Source organism: Rhinolophus sinicus, chromosome 15, assembly GCF_057876585.1.
Source record: "Rhinolophus sinicus isolate RSI-liver-muscle chromosome 15, RSI-T2T, whole genome shotgun sequence".
NCBI lineage: Eukaryota > Metazoa > Chordata > Mammalia > Chiroptera > Rhinolophidae > Rhinolophus > Rhinolophus sinicus.
The window spans coordinates 125,311,396-125,332,325 of NC_142515.1; the positions used below are offsets into that span (position 1 = coordinate 125,311,396).

At 40.9% G+C, this 20,930-nt stretch overlaps 1 protein-coding gene across 1 annotated transcript in view; it reads right to left on the reverse strand.

Moving 5' to 3' along the window:
- The window catches only part of JADE1 (jade family PHD finger 1), a 147,702-nt gene extending 129,393 nt beyond the window's left edge, over positions 1-18,309 (reverse strand). The window contains exon 1 of the mRNA XM_019749014.3: positions 18,236-18,309. The gene's annotated coding sequence lies outside the window, so the exon portion shown is untranslated. The remainder of the gene's footprint in view (positions 1-18,235) is intronic.
- Positions 18,310-20,930: the final 2,621 nt, after the last annotated feature.

A 20,930-nucleotide genomic window follows, 5' to 3' on the forward strand; every position in this document is an offset into this window, starting at 1 on the left:
GGACAGAGTGAGATGACACAAAGCTTGTGAATGGGTGACGGGAACATGGACGTTCACTAATGTATTCTGTCTTTTTGTGTGTGTATTGTCTTAATTAAAAAATACAAGAAGCGGGTAGGAGGTGGGGGGTGATGAAGGTCTTACCGGGATCTGGTCTTACTCGAGCAGGCCTCTCTCTTCATCTGGCCTCCAATCAGCACCGCCCAGAAATCCCCAGCAGTGTTTTTGTTTTTGTTTTTGTTTCATATCATGTGAGTTATTCTGTCATGGCACCTTCAGCAGGACAGCTGAAGGAGGGTATTGGCACCCAGATTTGAACCACCCCAAGTTTTCCTTCCAATGTGAGGTATGAAGATACACTTTCACATCCCCTAGGGTAGTCCAGTGGTGTCTGTTGTAACACACACACACACACACACACACACACACACACACACTAATTTTCCAACACAGTAGAGTCAAAATCCATTTTTTCCATATGCAACAAAATTTCAGGTCTGCTTCTTCCTTGGAAGGAGATAGCTCTCACTTGACATTTTTATGCAGAGCAATGTCAGTTCCCTTTGTTTGTCCCCAGACTGTCTCCAGAGATCTACCATTGCATAAGAAATGGGGTTCATTACAGAACAATCTGCCTCTCTGTGGACACCCTTAGGTTCACAAAGACCAGAAAAAAGCATTTAGTATTTACGGCTTTTTCCTCTTCACTATTTAACTCAAGCCCACACATCTTTCCAGTGTTGAGAATATAGAAATGCAGAAAGATGTGGGGGTTTAATATCCTCTCCAAGCAAACCCCTGAGGACTGGGGAAGGGAGGAGAACTGTAGGAAGTGAAAGGGGGAGAGATAGTTTCTTTCATTCACAAAAAAACAATAGATATCACAGATTGTTGGAGCTGAAAGGGCCTTAAAGATAATTCTAGACCAACCTCTTCAATTTACACTGAGGACCATGTTTAGAGAGTCAAAGGGAGTGTTTGCTAGGTCCTACATGGGGTATTTGTAATCCATATTTAAGTAGCTCTTCTCACAGAAACTTGGCTGATAACTAAAATCTTAAAAATCAAAAAAATAATATTTTTGATTTTTATCACTAAATTACTATCTCAGCCCCACCTTTTTATAAAAAAGTTGCATGTGTACTTATTTATTATAGTTGTTAATTTCAAATTTCTTTGCAGTTTGCTTGTTGCAGAAATCTTTCAGGCATACTCCACCAGCGACTTCTCAAGGACAGAACCGTGGAGCAGCCTGCCCAGGGCAGGCAGGAAGGGGGAGCCTTGCTTAGAGAATTTAAAAACTATAATAAAACCGACTAAGAGTGGGTCTGCTTTTTATTATCATCATTCTCTGCAATTCTAAACAATGTCAGTGATAAAACTGTCCTCCCTGAAAAAAATCTTATGTTGGCTTAAATTCTAAACTATTGCTGCAGTTGCTGTTGACTTTTAATATATAAATAAGTTTCAAAACAGCGCATTTTTTATTTTTCTAAAATAAACATTGTATTCCATATAGAAATGAATTCAGAGAACTTCCAATTACCCAATTAACCCTCTATACACATGGACTCTGCCCCCCGGGTTTGTTTTAATAGGAAGTTCTTCAACCCCTGTGGCACTTCATATGCCTGCATTTAAAATTGTGATGTGTAATAAATAATGATAGCACGGTGACTTTAAAGATGAAGAAGCAGGACTTGAGTTACTTCAATTCCTCCATTCTGTGTGACCACTTGTTTTCCTTTGTGCGGTACTTTTGTTTTTAAGTGCAAATTTTAGTTCACACTAAATATGTAGTCAGAAATAGTTTACAGACTTTGAATGCTATCTTTAAAATAGTAATTTATTCTTCTTTTTAGGTTGTTAATTGTTTTTAAACAAATAAATACATCAAGGAAATAAAATCTTACATCACTGATATAATTTAGTAGTTACCCAAATAAGTACCTTTTGCTGAAGTTGTGGTTTTATTAAAATTTACTCATTAGTTATTGGAAACTTTTTACATTAAGTATTATTAGACTATAACCAACAGATGAATGTCCAAACTAACAAACTATGTAGAAATAAACTATCAAAATGACCAGACCCTGCTCTGACATTGCCACAATGTACAAGAGGATAATGTTTGAATGCCTCAGTTATTTTCACCAAGGACAAGACACTCATTCTAAAGCAATGGATCAAATAAGGTCTATATTTACTACCACTTAGCTATTTTTCTCTACTATTTGCCAAGAAGAAAAACTTCAGAAATTTTTACCAAATATAAATGAAATTTATGATGGATTTTTCTGGAAAAGATATTTTAATGGGAAATATGTGACTGTGGAGACATTTGAAAGCCATTAGAATTGATCCCAATGAAACTAAGACCTGAAAATGATTGCAATTTTTGGAATTTATTGCAAAAGGAGATTTTTATAAATCTCTGCTATATTCAACGTTATGCTTAAGACTTTCCCTATTCATATACCTGTTACTTCATGTGAGATTAAAATAAATCAAAAGTGTTCTTTAACTCTGAATGAAGATAGATTGAGAAATCTATTAAACTGCCTGTTAAACATAAGTGTGCAAAGAAGATCAATTTTCATAAAGTCATTGACACACTGGTGACTTGTACAATAAAAATCACCACAGGGAGCCAGAGCTGGAGCGGCATAAAAGGATGAAGGCTAAGAGGAATTCTTTAAGACTTCTTAGAAAACAACATTTTAAAGACACTTGGCTAATCTAAGGAGGAATTTCAGAGGGGATGGGTTTTCTGCAGAGTGTTGAGGAATGGGGTCAGAGAAATACTGTTTTATTAATGTTATCATGCCTCTATTTTTATCTCAGGTTGGTATGTCCTGGGGCAATGTCAATGACAGTTTTCAAAGTTCCCTTCTCTTGCTACCAAAAGAAGACCCAGAGAGAAGTTCCTTCTAGAAAGCAGAAGGCTTTCCCCACCTTATCTTACTCCTCTACTTCCCACTGTAAAAAGGATATTTTGGGGGGTAGTATATACACATCCAGTAGATTGATCCAATCCCTTTTGCATAAAGCATAGAGCTTGCAAATGCCAGTGAGTTCCATCTTTCCTAAAAGGCCAGAATTCCGTAAGTCTTACTCCAGTCATTACATCCATTACATATATTTTGCTGGTATCTTTGCAAATATTTTCGACATCTCCTGATTCTGTGAGGTATAAGCCATATAAAGTCTGTTTACCTCGTGGCTTAGTCTTAGCAAGGAAACGTTAGATCAGTCTCCAAAAATAACTGAACACAAGTTAATATCTTCTTGTAGATTGTTTTTTAGAAAAGTGACTCTGGAGTTTGAATTTTATTAATAACACTTGGAAAATGTCTTAAAATTTCCTTTCGATAATTTCCTCTGCATTTCTCACATATGTAGCAGCTACTCCCCAAATCTTTCATATCCTCTTTTTGCAAGCTCCCTCAATTTCTTTCCAAAGAGTGTGCTAACTTTGGTCTCATCTTCCCTTTCTCTGTCATATTCCAGAACTATTCATTTCCGTGTGGCCACAAACTCGGGCTTTTCCCAGTTGAGCAGCTCTCATTATCCAAAACCCTAATATGCACAAGATTGTGGGAAATAATGGTGGCCGTAAATGGAATTCTGCCTTACAGACAAAAGGGAAGAAGAGATATGAGTTCCTACATGTTAACATCTTTATCTGTTCAGGAGCTCCCCCAAAGATTTCCTCTGTTGACTATAAACCTGTCTGTGACCAAGTAGTTGATCCAGATTCTGGTGTGGCTGAAGAGAGATTCTTCTAGTATTTGAAGACAAGGGAAGACAAATCTGATGGTGATGTACATTTAGCAATTGAAGACTACCAAGAAGGGAGATTTTTATGTTTCCATTTTTGGTGTGCTGTAACTTGTTCTCATTAATATTTTTTGATTATGGGGGAGGAAGAATGAAGAATAAAAATATTGTATGAGAGAGGGCCAGTTTTCTTATTAACTCTACATGTCATCCTCAGGGATGGCTCACGGCCTTTTGAAAGAGCACAGCCAATGAAGCCAGATATTTACCCTTAAGCCTGAATCCCAGCTCAGTCACTTTCCAGTGAGTATAACTTATAACATGACAGTGATTATCAGAAAAGGAAAGGAAGCATTGTCTTCTGTAAATGGAGATAACAGCTGCTTTGCAAGATTATTCTGAGGACTAAATGAAATAATTTTTGTAAAATGCTTAGCATTGCACCTGTCATATAATACATATTCCATCATAGTAATCTATTATAATAATGGCTTTTAAAAAAACAAGTTGGAGGGCCTCTGCCTAAGCTTCTAATGTTCTAAAGTTAGTATTGTTTTATACTAGTTTTACTTAAAAATATATGTATCTAGAATAAAAATCAACACTCAACAAAAATCAGTGATATGCCAATATCTGAGTAACACAGCTTTCCATATCGCAACGATTGGTGGCAATAACCAAGAATTTGAACAGTTCTCACAGGTAACCAACCACCAGTGGCCTCCATGTCACCTGTAACTTGTATCTTCTCACCAGCTCCCCTCCCAGTCTCTTCTTCTGGACCACCAGGGAGCGAGCTGGAGGACTTTGGAGGAGGCGAGGAAGCTCAGACGCATGCTGCCTTGATTTTGGCAACATGGCTATTGTTTCTTCAGCTAACTCAGCAGGCTTGAGATCATCTTAATAGCATAGTGTTATCATGTGGTTTCAGCACAAAAAGTCCCTATGTAAAAATAGCACCTTCTTCCTCAGCATGTCTGCTCCTTTAATGAAAATAAGACTTTAGCTTAGTCTGAGCCAATGCCGCTATCAAGGAGTGAGCTACAATCTCATCTGCTTCACACAGTTAGCCAAATTCACTAAGGATGGTCCTTGAAGCCATTTACAATAAGGAAGACACTGCGGTAAGAGGCGCGAACGATACAGGATAATATCCAATACACAATAAATACTAAAAACAGCAGTTTCCTAGAATGAGCCTTCAGAGAATATAGTCAATGTGAAGAGTCACAGTTACACTACAAGAATATTTACAGCAATATACACGAACCAAAAAGGAAAATAGAATCAGTTAATACTCACAAATTCTTATTCAATCCAATAAAAAGAGAAAGAGGGGTAAACTAATATAATTCAAGCCATATGGCAACCTAGTAGGTTGCTTCTTCTTGGAGATGGTGTTTCATTCACCCTTACCAGCCTGCGTTCTATCACACCGTGGTCTATTTTGGCATTGGGAAACTTCTGCGTGCATTATTCATATGAAAGTAAAACAGAGCAAAAAATGTAAACAAAACTTATATTTTTAATGAAAGGCACAACTACACTTTTAAAAAATTATCCTGGAAAACACGGTTTCAGAAACGATTCTTGAGCCATCAATGTCTCCTGATATTATCTGCAGAATCTGCTCCACATCAAGGCTGATGACTAGATTAGTTATGCTTATCAGAGTTCCCGCAAAAAAGCGATGCCAGAGTGGTGCGTCTGACTACAAACACACATAGTTTTGTTCCTGGCCTATCAGTAAGAGCTCCATTGAGGAATCTGGCACAGGAAGTAACTGGAAGTAAGCCCATCTTCCGACGACCAGAAATTTCACTTTTGTTGACTGAAATCTACTCATAGAACAGAAGAAATGTTACCAGGAGCTTAGTTTGGGCCCTAGGAGTCTCTAAGCTCTTTTATCAAGGGGGAAAAAGGAGAACTGCAATTTTATTTTATAATCCATTTCCCAGAAACCAGATCTTTCTTAAGGGAAGAATGTTTCTTTTTCGCAAACCCTAAGATACCGTTTGCAAAAACTCTTTGAAAGTCGTTGGAAAGGCTGTCAGACACCTCTTATTTATTACAACAAACAGAGATCTCATTTCCTATGGCGTGACTGCAACCTCCACTGGGGTGTGAGTGATGGCAACGCTACCCTTGTAGATTCCATATCTGCATCTGATCAGCCCCGATTAGCTAATATTCAAAAGCAATTCCAGATGTTCACCTGTCAGTCAATTGAGACTTCTGTGCCTTGCACACAGTAGGCATTCAGCAAACGTTAATTAGCCCTAGCTGGCTCCCTCTACCACCCCAGTCTGTTTTATCTGAAGAAAAATCTAGAATTGAATGACCTAGAGGCTGCAAGGACATTACACAGTTCCCAGCACTATTTTCTTAGTTTGCAGTCAAAATAGATTTCAGAGGAACTATAGATAAAACATTCTAGTGGAAATATTCAGTGGGCCATTTGAAAAATAGAGCCAAATGTAAGAATAAATTTAGGAACTAGGGATATAAGTTGTGAAATCATCCACCTAGAGATTTGTAATGAAGCTGTGGTAGTGAGTGAGTTTACTGAGAAAGATGTAAGAAAGAGAAGGTGGGTGGACAGAACCCCACATTTAATCATGGAAGGAGGAACAAGAGCTCTGAAAAGAAAACAGGAAATGCAGTCAATGAATTAGGAAGAAAATGAGTATCTACTTGTGGTAGAAGCTATAAGAAGTGATTTTCCAAAAAGGAGGTTAACTGTGTTAAAAAAAAAAAAAAAAAAGCCACAAAACAGGAACATAGGGACTGAGAAAATGTTATTGATGATTGGGAAGCTGCTAGTTAACCTAGTTACTAGAACAGTTGCTGCAGAAACAGGCTGGCAAGAATTAAAAAGTGACTCCAGGAGAAGGGAGTGAGGTGATGAGATAAGCTGCTCTTCTGATGGTGGCAGGAAGGGCACGAGCTCAGTGTATCAAAGGGGTGGGATTGCCGGAGCTGCCTGAGGAGCACCTGATGAGTCCTGACAGAAGTACTATAAATGTGGGAGATGGGAAAACGAGCACAGCATCCTTCCGTCCCTGTCGGCACGCTCCTGTGCACTGTGACTTTGCAGCCCCTCCCACGGAGCTATGCAGTCCATTTCTCCTGGGAATCTGGGTTTGGCCATGTGACTCGCTATGGCCTGTGGGACATCAGGAAACATGACACCAGCAGAGGCTTAAAAGGTGCTTGCATAGTTCACTTTCTCTTGGCCACCAGTGAACAAGGCTGGGCTTGCCGGCTGGAGGATGAGAGATAACATGGAGAGAGGCCTCAGCTGAAGCAGCTGGGGCCCCAGACATGTGAGTGAGTCCATTCCATAGACCCTGCCCAGACTAGGAAAATAGCCTAGTGAGCCACAGGACGGTGGGAGACGAGAAACGTTTGTTGTTGTAAGTCACTACACTTTTGGATGGTTTGTTACACAGCAAAAGCTACCTGATACAATGAGATTCCTTCCTTTTGCACTAATTGTCTGGACAAACTTAATTCTGAAGTAATAGGATGAGATAAGAGTGTTGGGTGATGTCATCTTAGAAAACAAAGGACAAGAAAACTTGTAAATACCAATAGTAATGCTCTGTCTACCTGGTGCTCAGACTCCAAAACTCATGAGTCCATAATATAGCCGTGAATTTAGGTAAGTGCCAGCGTAAGAGATGCCCAAACATTTACGAAAACCCCTGCCACAAAGTCTGTGTGATTTATTTACGGCAGAAGCACACGTCATTTCCAAGCCTTTACATCATAATCCGCAGGTAGGGAATTCTGTATAATCTGGTGGCAGTTTTAAAAACAGCAGCGATTTGAAGTCCATAACATTTATCAGTTCACACAAATGTTGTATTAAGAGCATTCTTGGTTAGAGCAGGAAGACTAGACGCCAGTACGTATGGGGGCCCTGGGGTTAGAGCAGAAGCCGCCTTAGTGGTCAGAGGCAGAGGACAATCACCACCTTGGGACCCAGGAGGGACTGCAGTGGGGCCTGTACATCTTACCAGCCCCTGAGGATGTCTGTCCCACTGCCCAGCAGTAGGGCCAGTGTTCCCAGCACGGACTCAGAGCCATTAAGAACATGGTACACGATGTTCAGTATGCTTTGTTTAATGAGCCCAAGAAGAATGGAGTACAATTTATGACAAGTTCCATAAAAATAGCTCAAGTTTTAAAAAGCTTGGTGCTTAAAGGGTCTAAGCTTCAGTCCACTGGAAAGCTCACTTCTTTGTGACACCTCGTTTTCTGACCATACAGACTGGTGAGGTATTAATTTAGACAATTCATTTGGCATTATAATGGATCCTAAGACTATAACATGACAATTACTTCCAGGGACAGAAAGGAAGCATTGTCCGGCAAGTGGAGAGTAGAACGCTACTTTGTTCAAATTAGGAAACAGACAGTGATGTGACTTCTTCATGATTTTTTTTTTTTAAACATCTGTCAGCATTCTGTGGCCTCCACTGTTTGCAGTTCACATTCACCTGGGGCCAGATACTGTCATTACCACTCTGCCTCTTTCCTCATCAAGTACTGCTGCGGCCTTTGGTCTTTGTTCAGCCATTTCCAGCTTTAGATCGGCCTCCATGGAGAGCCCCTCTTTACCAGCCCTACATCTTGTACTCCCAATCCTCCTCCATCTTTTCTGTTGTTGCCTGCATATGGTATCATTATTGTCATCACAGTTCTCATCACTGAAAACATTCACCGCGGGTAAAAGTACCAGTTTCTGCTTAGGACACAATGAGTGGTCCACCTTGTCTATTACATCACCCATCAGAGCCAAATTCCCACATCCCCAGGCTAAAGGCACCCATCACCTTGTCCTCTAATCCAGGGGTCAATGGACTAAGCTATAAGTTTATGGAATATAATATTCTCTTGGTGCTGCATTAAGTTCCCAAACTTGTCAGTCAATTTTCCTACTTGGTCTAATACTCTTTAAATACCAGCTCGGCTGTCTGGGATTTTGCTCTGGATACAAGTGTCTCTAAATGCAAGGCGTAGTGTTTTCAAAAAGCAGACTTTGGTGGAAGACTTGAGTTCTTGGCCTGATTCTGTCCCACATTAGTTACATGACCTTTGAAAATTGCTTTACTTCCCTGAGCCTCAGTGTATTTCTCTCTATAAGGAAGTCTTATATGTAAAGCACTCAGTATGGTTCCTCACACACAGCAGATAATATTGACTCCTTGTGGTTTTTCTCCTTCCCCCATGAGTAATCTACGTCCTTTGCACTTTGCTTCTTTGTAACGAAGGCCATGCATAACAAAATTTTTCCCATCATTGTTATGACCTTTCAGCTTCTCACCAAGTATACAGCAGTGTGGGGAGGGCTGGATCAGCAAAAGCTACACCAGCTCCTTGAGTATGAACAGGCTGGTATTTGAGATCACATCTCCCACACTTCCGTTCTAAGTACCATGCTTTCCACCTCTCGTGTACTCTGGCCCTTTAAACACCCCAGAATGGTGGGAGAACTTGTAGAGAAAACCATTTTCTCTCTCTCCCAACATTCGGAAGCTTTGGCTTCCAAAATGGGAATTTCTGCCCTATGGAAAGAATTGCAAATATTCTGCTCTTCTTATAATTTCCACTTTCACCCCCCCCACCCCACACTCCCCAAGAGATGAGAATGAAGATTGCAGGTGGAATTCAGGTTGCTAATCAACTGACCTTAAGAGTACGGAGATTATCCTGCATTATCTGGGCGGGCTCAATGTGATCACAAGGGCCCTTAATGGTGGGAGAAAGAGGCAGAAGAATCAGATCAAAGGGAATAGATACAAGAACTCCACTGGTTGTTGCTGGGTTTGGAGTTGGAAGAAAAAGTCCATAATTCAAGGAATATGGGCAGCTTCTCAAAAGCTGGAAAGTGCAAGGAAAGGCATTCTCTCCTAGAACCTCCAGAAAGGAATCTGCATTCCTGGTGAAACCTTAATTTTAGCCTAATGAGGCCCATTTCGGACGCCTGAACTATAAGATAATAAAGCCATGTTGTTTTTAGCCACTAAATGTTTGTTTACAACAGCAACAGAAAACTAATATAAGTGATAAATTGTAAGTGAATTGAATAATTACTCAAAATAAGCCTATCTGAAAACAGAAGAGACAGGGATGGCTTTAAATACCCATTTTAAGATTTTTTCCCCATATCACCCAGTGTGGGGAAGGTCGGAGAAGGAAGATTAGCTCATTTATGGAAAACAAAACAGCTGCCTTTTGTTTTTTCACACTCCTGAGTACAGTGGGTTAAACTTGGGACCTTGTACCTTTGTCCTGAGGCTTGATTTTCTGTTAAAACCAGTACCCCTAGGAAGAGTCACACGTTAAACTTTTCAGAATGAATGAGTTTATCTGAAAACAGGGCTTGAGTGAGGGCGGAATGGAGGAAACCAGTAGGTTCCTGGGAGCGGGGCGGGGGAAGGAGGCCGGTGGGTCCTGGGGCAAGGGCGCGGCAGCGGACACCCCCAGACATACCGCTGTCCTTGAGCAGAGCTGTTAGCGGTCCCACTCAACATTGCTCTTTACGAACAGTCTCAGAGGTGCCATAAACTCCGCATGGTGTGGCACTGAGTGCAGACAGGAGTTCATTATGCCCACCAGCGAGACCAATCGCTTCACGTTACTTAGGGCTCTCACATTTTCATTGCTTCTTTCCACTGCATTTTAGATACCTGTGGTTTCCGCTCTGTAATTGGAGTCCCACATTTCATCACTGGTCTCTGACCCTCCAAAGTCAAGTCTTTTTTTGAATCAAAGTTTAAGTTATTTTTAGTTTTTAAAATAAACTTGCTGTCACTGTCATCATCAATTAGTATTCTTTGCTCTTGAAAGGATTCTTAACAATATGAAGCTAAAAACAACACTGAGTGAGTAATAATGGGAAACCACATTCTACGCGTGCCACACACCCTGGTCACAATCTCCAGGGATTTCTCATTTCAAAGACACACAAATATGTGGGGTCCTTCAAGGGCAACTACACAGGTATGTCCACCGCTCTGGAGCTCACTCTTAATTTAGCAGCGTCCCCGTTTAGAATGGGGCGTGGGGAATAAAGCAGCAACGCTAAAGGGCCGGAATGAGAGTCTATTGACTGCCAGTCACCAGGACTCAGGAGAAGCACCGGGTTAGGCATCAGACTAAAAGGGTTCAAAGTCACTCTCACACTCTTTAAGTTCCCTTGCCCTCTCTGTACCTCTATGTCTATCTAAGAAAAAAGGTGGGGTGGAAATACTGCCTGCATCATAGTGTGATGGTTAAGGTAATGCGTATAAACCACTTAGCTCTAGGTAGAAAGTGAAGGCTTGAGGAATACTGCTATGTTTCCCCAAAAATAAGACCTAGCCGGGTCATCAGCTCTAATGCGTCTTTTGGAACAAAAATTAATATAAGACCTGATATTATATTATACCCAGTCTTATATTCATTTTTGCTCCAAAAGACGTATTAGAGCTGATGGTCTGGGTAGGTCTTATTTTTGGGGAAATATGGTAGTCCTTTTTATACAGAATCCAAAACTTGAGAAATCAACACTTTTGCCAGACTACAAATACTTTTCTCATTTATTGTCCACGCTTACTACACTTCAAGATAAATGTTCAGCTCACTCTGATCCCCTCCTCACGTGAGGTTGGTGTCAGGTGCCTTCCATACCTGGAGGCCCTGGAAACATCTGAGAAGACTGATGCGGTGTCCAGGTTTCCTTATCAGGCCTGCTTTTCGGCTTCCTAGCTCCTGCCTTTCCCCATGTGGTTCCAATGTCAAAATATTTAGTCCATCTGTTCCAGAGGGGTTTGGACTTACTCTTCATTTGTGCTTCTTGAAATAATATGCTCCTGCGGCACAGACTGTTCCTTCACCACTAAAAAAGGTCAAGCATTTATTAGTCTGTGTATAAACATGACAACAAAGGAGCCCTTGTAAAAATGGAATGTTCAGCTTGGATAGAACACAGAGGAGTTCCTCTTGAGTCTGGCAAATACCCTTGGATTTCATCTCCTTTAAACACACCATGTTGTCACTGTTTCTTTCTGAATTCTAGAGCCTCACTTATAAATTCCCAGGAACCCTCTGAGGTGCATTCTTGATTTATACAGTCTCCCAGGGCAGTCTCCTTTTCAATTCAAGCACATTAACAGTTTCTTCAGGCAAAGTCATCCTACTACTGCGTGTAAGGTGTGTTACACAACCCCTTAGCACAAAAAGGGCAAATGACTTCTTTGCTCACCAGCAGCCATCTCATACAAACGTCAGTCCCATCCTTTGGGGCAGCAGCCCATTGGAGCTCAAGCTCTGATTCGTTTTCCTCTTTAGATTCCTCTTCGGATGACAGTAACCCAGTGCAAGCTCCCTCTCCCCCACCGAGGTTTTCCTGTACATCACAGCAGCCAACTGCCATCTACCGCCTTAGCCTGTTCCCTTTTTTGAACCCTGACCCTTTCAGACAATATATATTATCTCAATTTATAAAACATAACCTCTGATTCAGCGACATGCATAATCTGGGTTTAAAAACATCCTCAAATTTCCACCTTGTCTCTTTATAATCTGTTGGTGCTGTTCTTTCTAGAAAATTCTCTTGCTTTCCTTAGCCAATGAATGAAGGGATGGACTCTATAATGAGAAATTTTCTAGCCAGTGTCAGGTAAATCTTATCATGGAGAATGGTGATCACGTGCCCTGTCCCTTGAAGGCTAGCAGAGTGGAAACACCTCTGATTGGAGAGCCCACATTTTCTGTCTCTGGTGAGGCTTGAAGGTCTGTATGCAAGGCTCGTTAAAACCAGTCTGATCAATCCACACCTTGCTCCTGCTAGGACAGTGTCAGTCTGACAACATTCTACGTGAACAATAAAGTTGCTGGTTGTCTTCTCCTTCTCCGTCCTCTTCCTTCTCTTCCTCCTCTTCCTCTCTTTCCCCTCCAGCTTTCCTTCTTCACTCTCCTCTTCCTCTTTCTTTTTCTTCTTAACCCAACTTGCTTTTTTTTTTTTTTTTGTCCAGAGCTGACCAGGGAAGCAATGAGGCTTGGAAAAAGATCTACAACTAAATACTTGTTTTACTGCTATGAATTTCTCTGGTGCACGGCAGGAAGTCACGTGATAGCACTTTTTCAACTTAATGTCAACTTGTATTATTTTGTAACCGCACAGCGAATGTCAGCCCTGAAATTTAGCAGCCTACCCTTCTCACAGGAAGTACAAGGTACATTTCATTCAAGTAAATGAAACAAACATCTGTGTCCATGGGCTGGCCCCAACTTACTTTTCTAGTTTTTTCTTCTACTATATTCCTCACTTCTGCAGCGAGCACGCGGACACACACACACACACACACACACACACACACACACTGCCATCAGTACATCACGTTATTGTCTTTCTTCTGAGCTGAGAACAGTTTCTGAGCTCCAACTACGTGAATAAATGAATGAAATACGATGTAGGATTATGCCCTGTGCCTTTACTAATGCATTCCCTGTTTTTGGAATACCGCCCTTTCCACTATCCCATTTTTATTAAGGAAATTTCTACTCATTTTTCAAGGTTCAGCTTGCTGCTGCCTCTTCTTGAAGTCCTCACTCAGTACACGCTCTCCACCCTCTTTACACTCAGCGTTTTATATCTTAAGTGTCACTGTGACTCTGCCTTTGTTTGCCATTTTTTGTTTGCTTATATTCCTCTCTCCTTACAATGCAAGTTCCTTCATGGTAGGAAACACTTTTTCATCTCTGTATCCCCCAATATCTAGCATGATGGCTTCCATAAGATAAGCACTGGAAAGTTTAATGTCTTAGTTTACTGTTTGTTAAGCTCTAGGAGAATGACTTTCTAATTCCAGGCATAGGGGGCAAAGCAACAAAGACACAGGATGTACAGCAGAAGTTGGAGGGGCATGTGCACCCTGACATAGATATTGGGTAGTCACTTGAATCTATAGGTCTGGAGCTGAGGGGGAATCAAAACTAGATACATAGAGTTGGGTGTTACCAGTGTAGAGGTGAGAAAACCAGGACAGAGGGTGAGAATACTGAAGAAGAGGCAACAGAGTAAGAATTGAAGAGGACTACGGACAAACCCTAAGGAAAGCCAACAATGGATCCAGCAGTGTACTCTGAGAAGGGCGAGAAATGGGCGGAGAACCAGAAGGCCGTGAAGTCATGAAAGCTAAGGGAGAAGACAAGTTCAAGAAGAATGGGCTGGGGATTAGGGTTAAAAGCTACAGAACTTGGCAGTGACTGGAGAAGAATACAGTCAAGACAGGATTTTCAAAGGAGGAAGTGATACTTTTCTTTGGAAAGTTCTTATTTTTAAGGATAAAACAAACATTTTTAATTAAAACCTAGCAGGTCTAGGGGCTATGGGAACCAACCTCTCATTAACACAATTAGAGACCTCATCAAATCTTACCAGAAAAACCATATTCTAATCTGAATTTCCTTGATCCTCCCTATAAAAGAGATTACAGGAATATGACAGAAACTATTGTCCACACCCTGTGACTACGTTAGAGTAACTGAGACACCAACCCAGATGCCCTCCCTAGATGATGAAATCCTATCTTGGTGTTGGGTCATTGTGGAGAGCTCTCAAACAGAACCTTTGGGGGCATGAGGACAATTATCCATCATCATTTACTCCAGGAGAGTAATAGGAGAGGAACACTTAAAAAAATGCCTTGAGGTAAGCATTCTGCTTTATTACCATGAAGATAACGTTTATCACAATTTAATTTACCTTCTTTATATTAAAAGAAAATATGGCCTCTTTCTGAAGTAGATTAAATTAATATCAAAACAGAAACAATTACATTTTTTCTTACTTTATTTTAGGGGAGGAGAGGAGACCCATCTATCTATTCTTCAATTCATTCTTTCATCTACCTATCCACACATCCATCTATCCATCTATCATCCATCCATCATCCATCCATCCATCCATCCATCCATCATCCATCCATCCATCATCCATCCATCCATTATCCATCCATCCATCCATCCATCCATCCATCATCCATCCATCCATCATCCATCCATCCATTATCCATCCATCCATCCATCCATCCATCATCCATCCATCCATTCATCCATCCATCCATTATCCATCCATCCATCCATCCATTATCCATCCATCCATTATCCATCCATCTGTCCATCCAAACCATTTTTAAGGCCCTCTTATTTATGTAACTACTGAGCCTACAAAAAAAGGAACAGGACCAGATCCCAGACCTCAACATAGTTACCACACAGTACATATGAATTTGATCTAAAACATCATTAAAATTAGGCCAGGGATCAGGACATATATCAAATTCTTTTAAAATAAAACCCAAAGATATGCTTTAGGCAGCCTCTCTGTACTTCTTTAGTATACTAATGCTTTCTGACATTGCTATCACTGATAAATGTCAAAGGGGAAGGTGATATTTTTGGAGCTGGTTTTTTTTCCCCATTACAAAAATAGATCATAAACACATACACATATGTCACAGAAAGAACTTAAGGCTAGTATTTCTATCCAGGAACAAGAATTAGCATATTTTTGAAGTTCACAGTTATATTCTTATGATCAGTTATATCATCTATTGGTTTGAACTTCTTATTTTATGATAGCTATCAAAATCTATTGGGATGATATACTCGGCTTAAATTTCACAAGGGTATAAGAATTTTATAGTCAGAACACCTAAAGGAGGCTGTGTGATTCGATATTTTCATAAAACCATCTTCATAAAGACATAGCACTAACTTAAACCAACAAATATTAATCCCTGTAAGAACACAAAGCTATAAGTGAACTCAAATTTATGAATATTTTATTTTTACGTAGTTTTTCCCTATTCAGGACACTAGTCTAAGGCCGTATTTAATTATAATTTACATGAGACATGCTTTGGGGAAAGACCGGCTATACTAAGGCCAAGCGGAAATGAGCAAGGCCGTCTGTGTGGTCACGCTGCGCTACCACAGGTCCCTCTGCTCCCCTGGAAGGTTGTGGGTGCCCCCAGTGTTGGAGGGGCACGCTAATCAGAGAAGTGAAAAATACAGTGCCTTTCATGAGGGTCTCTGGAGAAAGCAAAGGCTTCTCTAACTTTGGAGGACACCCCTCATAGGAAAGCCCCTGACTTGATCTGCTGGCAGTTGCAATGTCATATTATGCAACATCCAGTGCTATATTTAATGCAAGGAGGCTGTTGGGGCCAGTGTCACAGCAAGTACAAGGGCTGTAGGAGCTTTTATTATTCATCACAGATTGGCAGCCTGATGTGTAAAGACCAGGACTGGTGCAATATTCAAGTCACAAACTTCACCTGCCTACTCCCTTGGGACAGCATGAATTAGTCAGCTCTGTTGCTATAACAAACAACCCCAAATGTTTCAGTTACAACTACAAAGGCTTTTTCTGTGATCTGGATTGAAGAAGACACGTGCATTAAAACTGGCCTCATGACTTCTTCATTACAGATCCATGCTGAAAGACAAGTCCATTTTTGGACACGCAATTCTTATGGCAAAAAGAAAATAACGACGGATAGCGACGGAAACATACAATGGCTCTGTCTTAGTCGGTTTAGGCTGCTATAACAAAAATACCACAGACCGAATAGCTTAAACCACATTATTTCTCCCAGTTTTGGAGGCTGGCAAGTCCAAGGTCAGGATACCTACAGATCCAGTGTCTGGTGAGGGTCTGCTTCCTGCTTTATAGACAGCTGTCTTCTCACTGTATCCTCACTTGGCTGAGAGAGATCATCTCTCTCATGTCTCTTCTTATGTAAAGGAACTAATCCTATTCATGAGGGCCCCACCCTCAGGGCCTAAATACCTCACCAAGACCCCACCTCCAAACTACCACCACATTGGGAGTTAGGGCTTCAACATAGGAATTTTGAGTGGAAACAAACATTCCGTCTATAGCAGGCTCTTAAAGCTTTTGCTCATATGAGGGGTAGTCAAGGTTACCCACATCCCATTGGCCAAAGTACTCACATGCCCAAGCCTGACATCAAAGGTGCAGAAATTGCATACCCCCCACAGGAGACAGCAAGCTGTGTAATCCTCTGCCGGAAGAGGTGTGAGCTGCTGGGAACCACACCATGTTGCTCGCTGCAGCCTCTACCTAAGTCTATTCCTTTGCTCCATCCTTTCCCTGCCAGCGCAAAGAGGGCACTGTGGAGCGTTCCATGGAGGAAGACTGCACAGGAAGTGAGGCCACAGCAGCTGCTGTGCCTATTCTCCCATTTTGTTCTCGTCAGCCTCTGAGTGCAGAAGGCAGAGTGGGTTGGAAAGGAGGACTGCAGTTGAGGTAGGAGACACATGAGAGAACTGAGACCTTTCTCATTAACTGGCGGGGTCACCCGGTTAGTGCTCGGGGCAAGAGACTGACCTATTTGTGCATCCTAGCGGGCTATGCCTGAGAGGGTGTGATTAAGCCCACTCCTCAAAGCCATCATCCTCTTCAATTAATATTTACTGAGCACCCACTGAGACCCTGGCCCTGGACTGGAACTACAAACTGTTGTGGGCTGGGAAAGGCTCTGACTCATTTGCACATTAAAAAGCATACAGGCTGTGGAAACTCACCTTTTTCCCCTTCCCAGTCACCCTGGGAGAGAACTTAGGCTTCTTCATTCATGTGTGGAATCCCAATTAAACATAGTAAACAAAGGAAACTTCTTACATTGTAATTTTCCTCCCTCTCCCCTCGCTTTATTTGCAGTCAGATTTATTGCTCCAGAATTGCCTCCTTTAAGCATCATCCCCTATTAGCCAGACAGATAAAAGCCATAAAGGCAAGGGAACTCCTTCAGTTCTCTCTGCCAGTTGTGAGACAGAGCAGCGCCTTTACAAGGGGAGTTGACAGCTGCTGACTGGGCCTGCCTGCCCTGCACCAGGGCTGTGCTCACTCTCGGAATGCAAACTGCAGCCATCAGAGAAAGAGAGAGAGAGGGTTTGATCACTGCTTGAACCCAGAGCAAATCTGCTTGGACACTAGGGAAAAAATCGTGCCGTTTTAAAGCCGATGTATGTTCTTAACATGGTTGGCTTGTAAAGCAATAAAATCTGATTTTTTTCCTCCTTTGCCTATCACAACTGTTAGAGTAGTATAACTCAAGAAAGGGTGATTCTATCACAATTCCATGTAATATTTAGTTCGTATAAGTGGATGAAACTTAAATTAGCATTCTATATAGAAAGCATTTCATTTTCTCACGTATGGTACAATAATATTAGGAGCAAACAACATATGTCTCCATGGTTATAAACAAAGGTGTCATGTTTGCAAAACAGATCCTATATGTAGAACATCTATAAATGGGATAAAATATGGGGTTTTCGTTGGTTGAAATGGTATTAAATATTTCAATCCTCATGATCTTTAAGAAACATTTTCTCCTTTTCTATGAATACAAATAAGTATTGTCTTTACCTTTTTCCAAACCTGAGTTCTTGGCTCAGTTCTTCATCTGTGACCTTGAGAATATCAACTAGTCCGAGCTTCTGTTTCTTTACCTGTAAAATAAGGACGTTGCGCTGGATTAGTCTCTTTAGGTCTATTCTGGGGAACATTGTTTTTGAGGAAACGAATGTGGATAAGATTTTTAAAAGAGGGTTCATGGTCAAATAAGTTTAGGAACTGTGACGTTAAACAAAATTAAACACAATTTCTTTACTCAGAGCTTTAGTTTGCAAATAGCATCCCTTGTGATTCTGCAAAAGGGAGACAGAGTATGCATTATTTCTCTAATTATTTTTCCACCAGAAAACTTTTTATTGCAGATGATTTCTCAGAATCAGTCTAAATATTAGACTTTAAAAAACCTTCAATTTAGGATAGTCTATGATTCTACTGCCTGTTTATTCTGCCTAACTTTGCAATTTGTCATCTGTGTCAGGAAAAGAACTACCTGGGTTTTCATTTGTAAGGTGAACGTTGATTTATTCTTCATTCTTTTTGCCCCTGCAATTTATTTTGAAAATTTTCAAACCCACAAAAATTGAAAGAATAGTACAATGTATATATACTCTTCAGTTAGACTCATCAGTTGTTAACATTTTGCTCCAATCTCTTTCTCTCCACTACCCCCTACACTTTATATACTGTATGTGTAATTTTACTGCTGAACCATTTGAAAATAAATTGCAGACATCATGACACTTTATCTATAAATACTTCAAGATGTATCTGAGACAAGAACATTCTCCACATAACCTCAGAATCATTACTACGCATAAGAAGTTTAATATTAATATCATCTAATGTATACTCCGCATTTAAATTTCCCTAATTGACCCCAAAATGTCCTTTATAATTTTTTCTTTAAAATCCAGGATGCATTCCGGATTTGCATATTGGATTTAGTTATGTCTCCTTGGCTTCTTTAATCTAGAACCATCTCTGTAACTTGCTTGTCTTTCAGGAAATTAACTTTTTAAGAAAAGTCCAGGGCATTCATTTTGCAGAATGTCTAACATTTTAAATTTGTGTGTGTCCTCATAATTAGATTCAGTTTAAATATTTTTGACAAAATAATAGGTGATATTGTTAATAGGTGATAATTGCTGTACACTTCAGTCTGTACCATATCAGTACATAATGTCATTTTGTTCCATTATTGGTGGTGTGTTGAGTAATAGCTTGGTTAAGATATTATTTCCTATATTTCTCTATAATAAGGTATCATTTCCCCTTGGTAATTAATACGTGACCTGGTAGTTGATATTTTAAGACTTGTAAACAACTTCTTTCTCAACAACCCTTTACCCAATGGCTTAGCATTGATTGATGATTCCTGCAAGAACCAAATATTTCACTGGGATTGCAAAACAGTGATTTTTCTAATGCTATTATCCCTTTATTAGCTGTTATTCTTCTCTAAAGAATTTTCCCTCTCTCTCTTTCTCATTTCTATCTGTATCGCTCATTGAGTATCATGATGTATCATAGATTCGTTTTTTTATTCAATGTTTTATAATCAATTATTGTGATTCATTCTTTTAACATTTCTTCAGAGACTACTCTGTACCTGGTACTGAAGTGAGATTAACCTAACGTTGATCTTAGTCTTCTTCACCTTGCCCGGCAGTACTTCAGATAACCATTGATGGAACTTGGACAATTAATCCAGATCCTTCAACTGGCCGGCCACCACTTTGCCACAGAGTTTTGTCAGGTGGGTGAGGGAACTGAAAATGGAGACCGAAGCAGAGGGAGATCTCCAAATTATAACTACTATTCCCTTTCTTATAAACCGTGGCCAGGTCACTGTGGTTCCAGCAAGCATCAAATGGCCATCTGAATCATCACAACGAAAAAACAACAATAATCAATTACCATCTATGGAGCTATGCTGGATGCCTCAGAAGACAGGCAATTCCAACGTCAAGAACTCGGCCCCAGTATTTGGGCTCAGGATCCATGGAAGGGGAATCAAAACTTGTTTCTACTCTGAGCACAAAATAGGTCACTTAATGATCACTTAAGTCATTAGGGAGAGTGGGGGAGATCTGTCCGTGTCTTTAACATATAACAAGTTCTTAAGCAAACACCCAGGGAAAGACAGGAGCCCCAGAGCATTTCCCTGGCCAAACACAGGCCACGGGCCCCACACTGGCAACACCTTCACCTCGCTGGCAGGATGCAAATCATGAATTCCAAATAATTCATCACCAAATGAATCATAAAATGGCTTTCACTGGAGCCTGCTTTCCATGGAAAGATAAAGGACTCTCTGTTCCTGGGAAAGAACAGACGGACCCATCTTGGTCAAATTCTCCAGCGGAAGGAGTATCCTGAGCGTTACCTGAGGGGAGACCTTTTGCAGTGCCACAGGCCTGGGTGCCCTAGGACCCTGGTGACCCATGGAGGTCATAAAACATATCCAAAGGATATGCAATCTTTTAGGGGCAGGTCAATGCTCCCTGGGGAACCTAGGAGCAGCTCTTTCAGCCCTAGAAGAAGGCATGGTCTGTGTTCCCAGTGGGGAGGGGCAGGCAGGACAGGCAGATACAGGTGTCCTGCCACAGAATCAGTAGCCAGGCAGTGATTGTGGTACCTAGAATCTTTGTGACAAGGTTTACAAAACATGAGCATCTCTCTGAGGTCGTGAGGGAAGGTCCTCCCA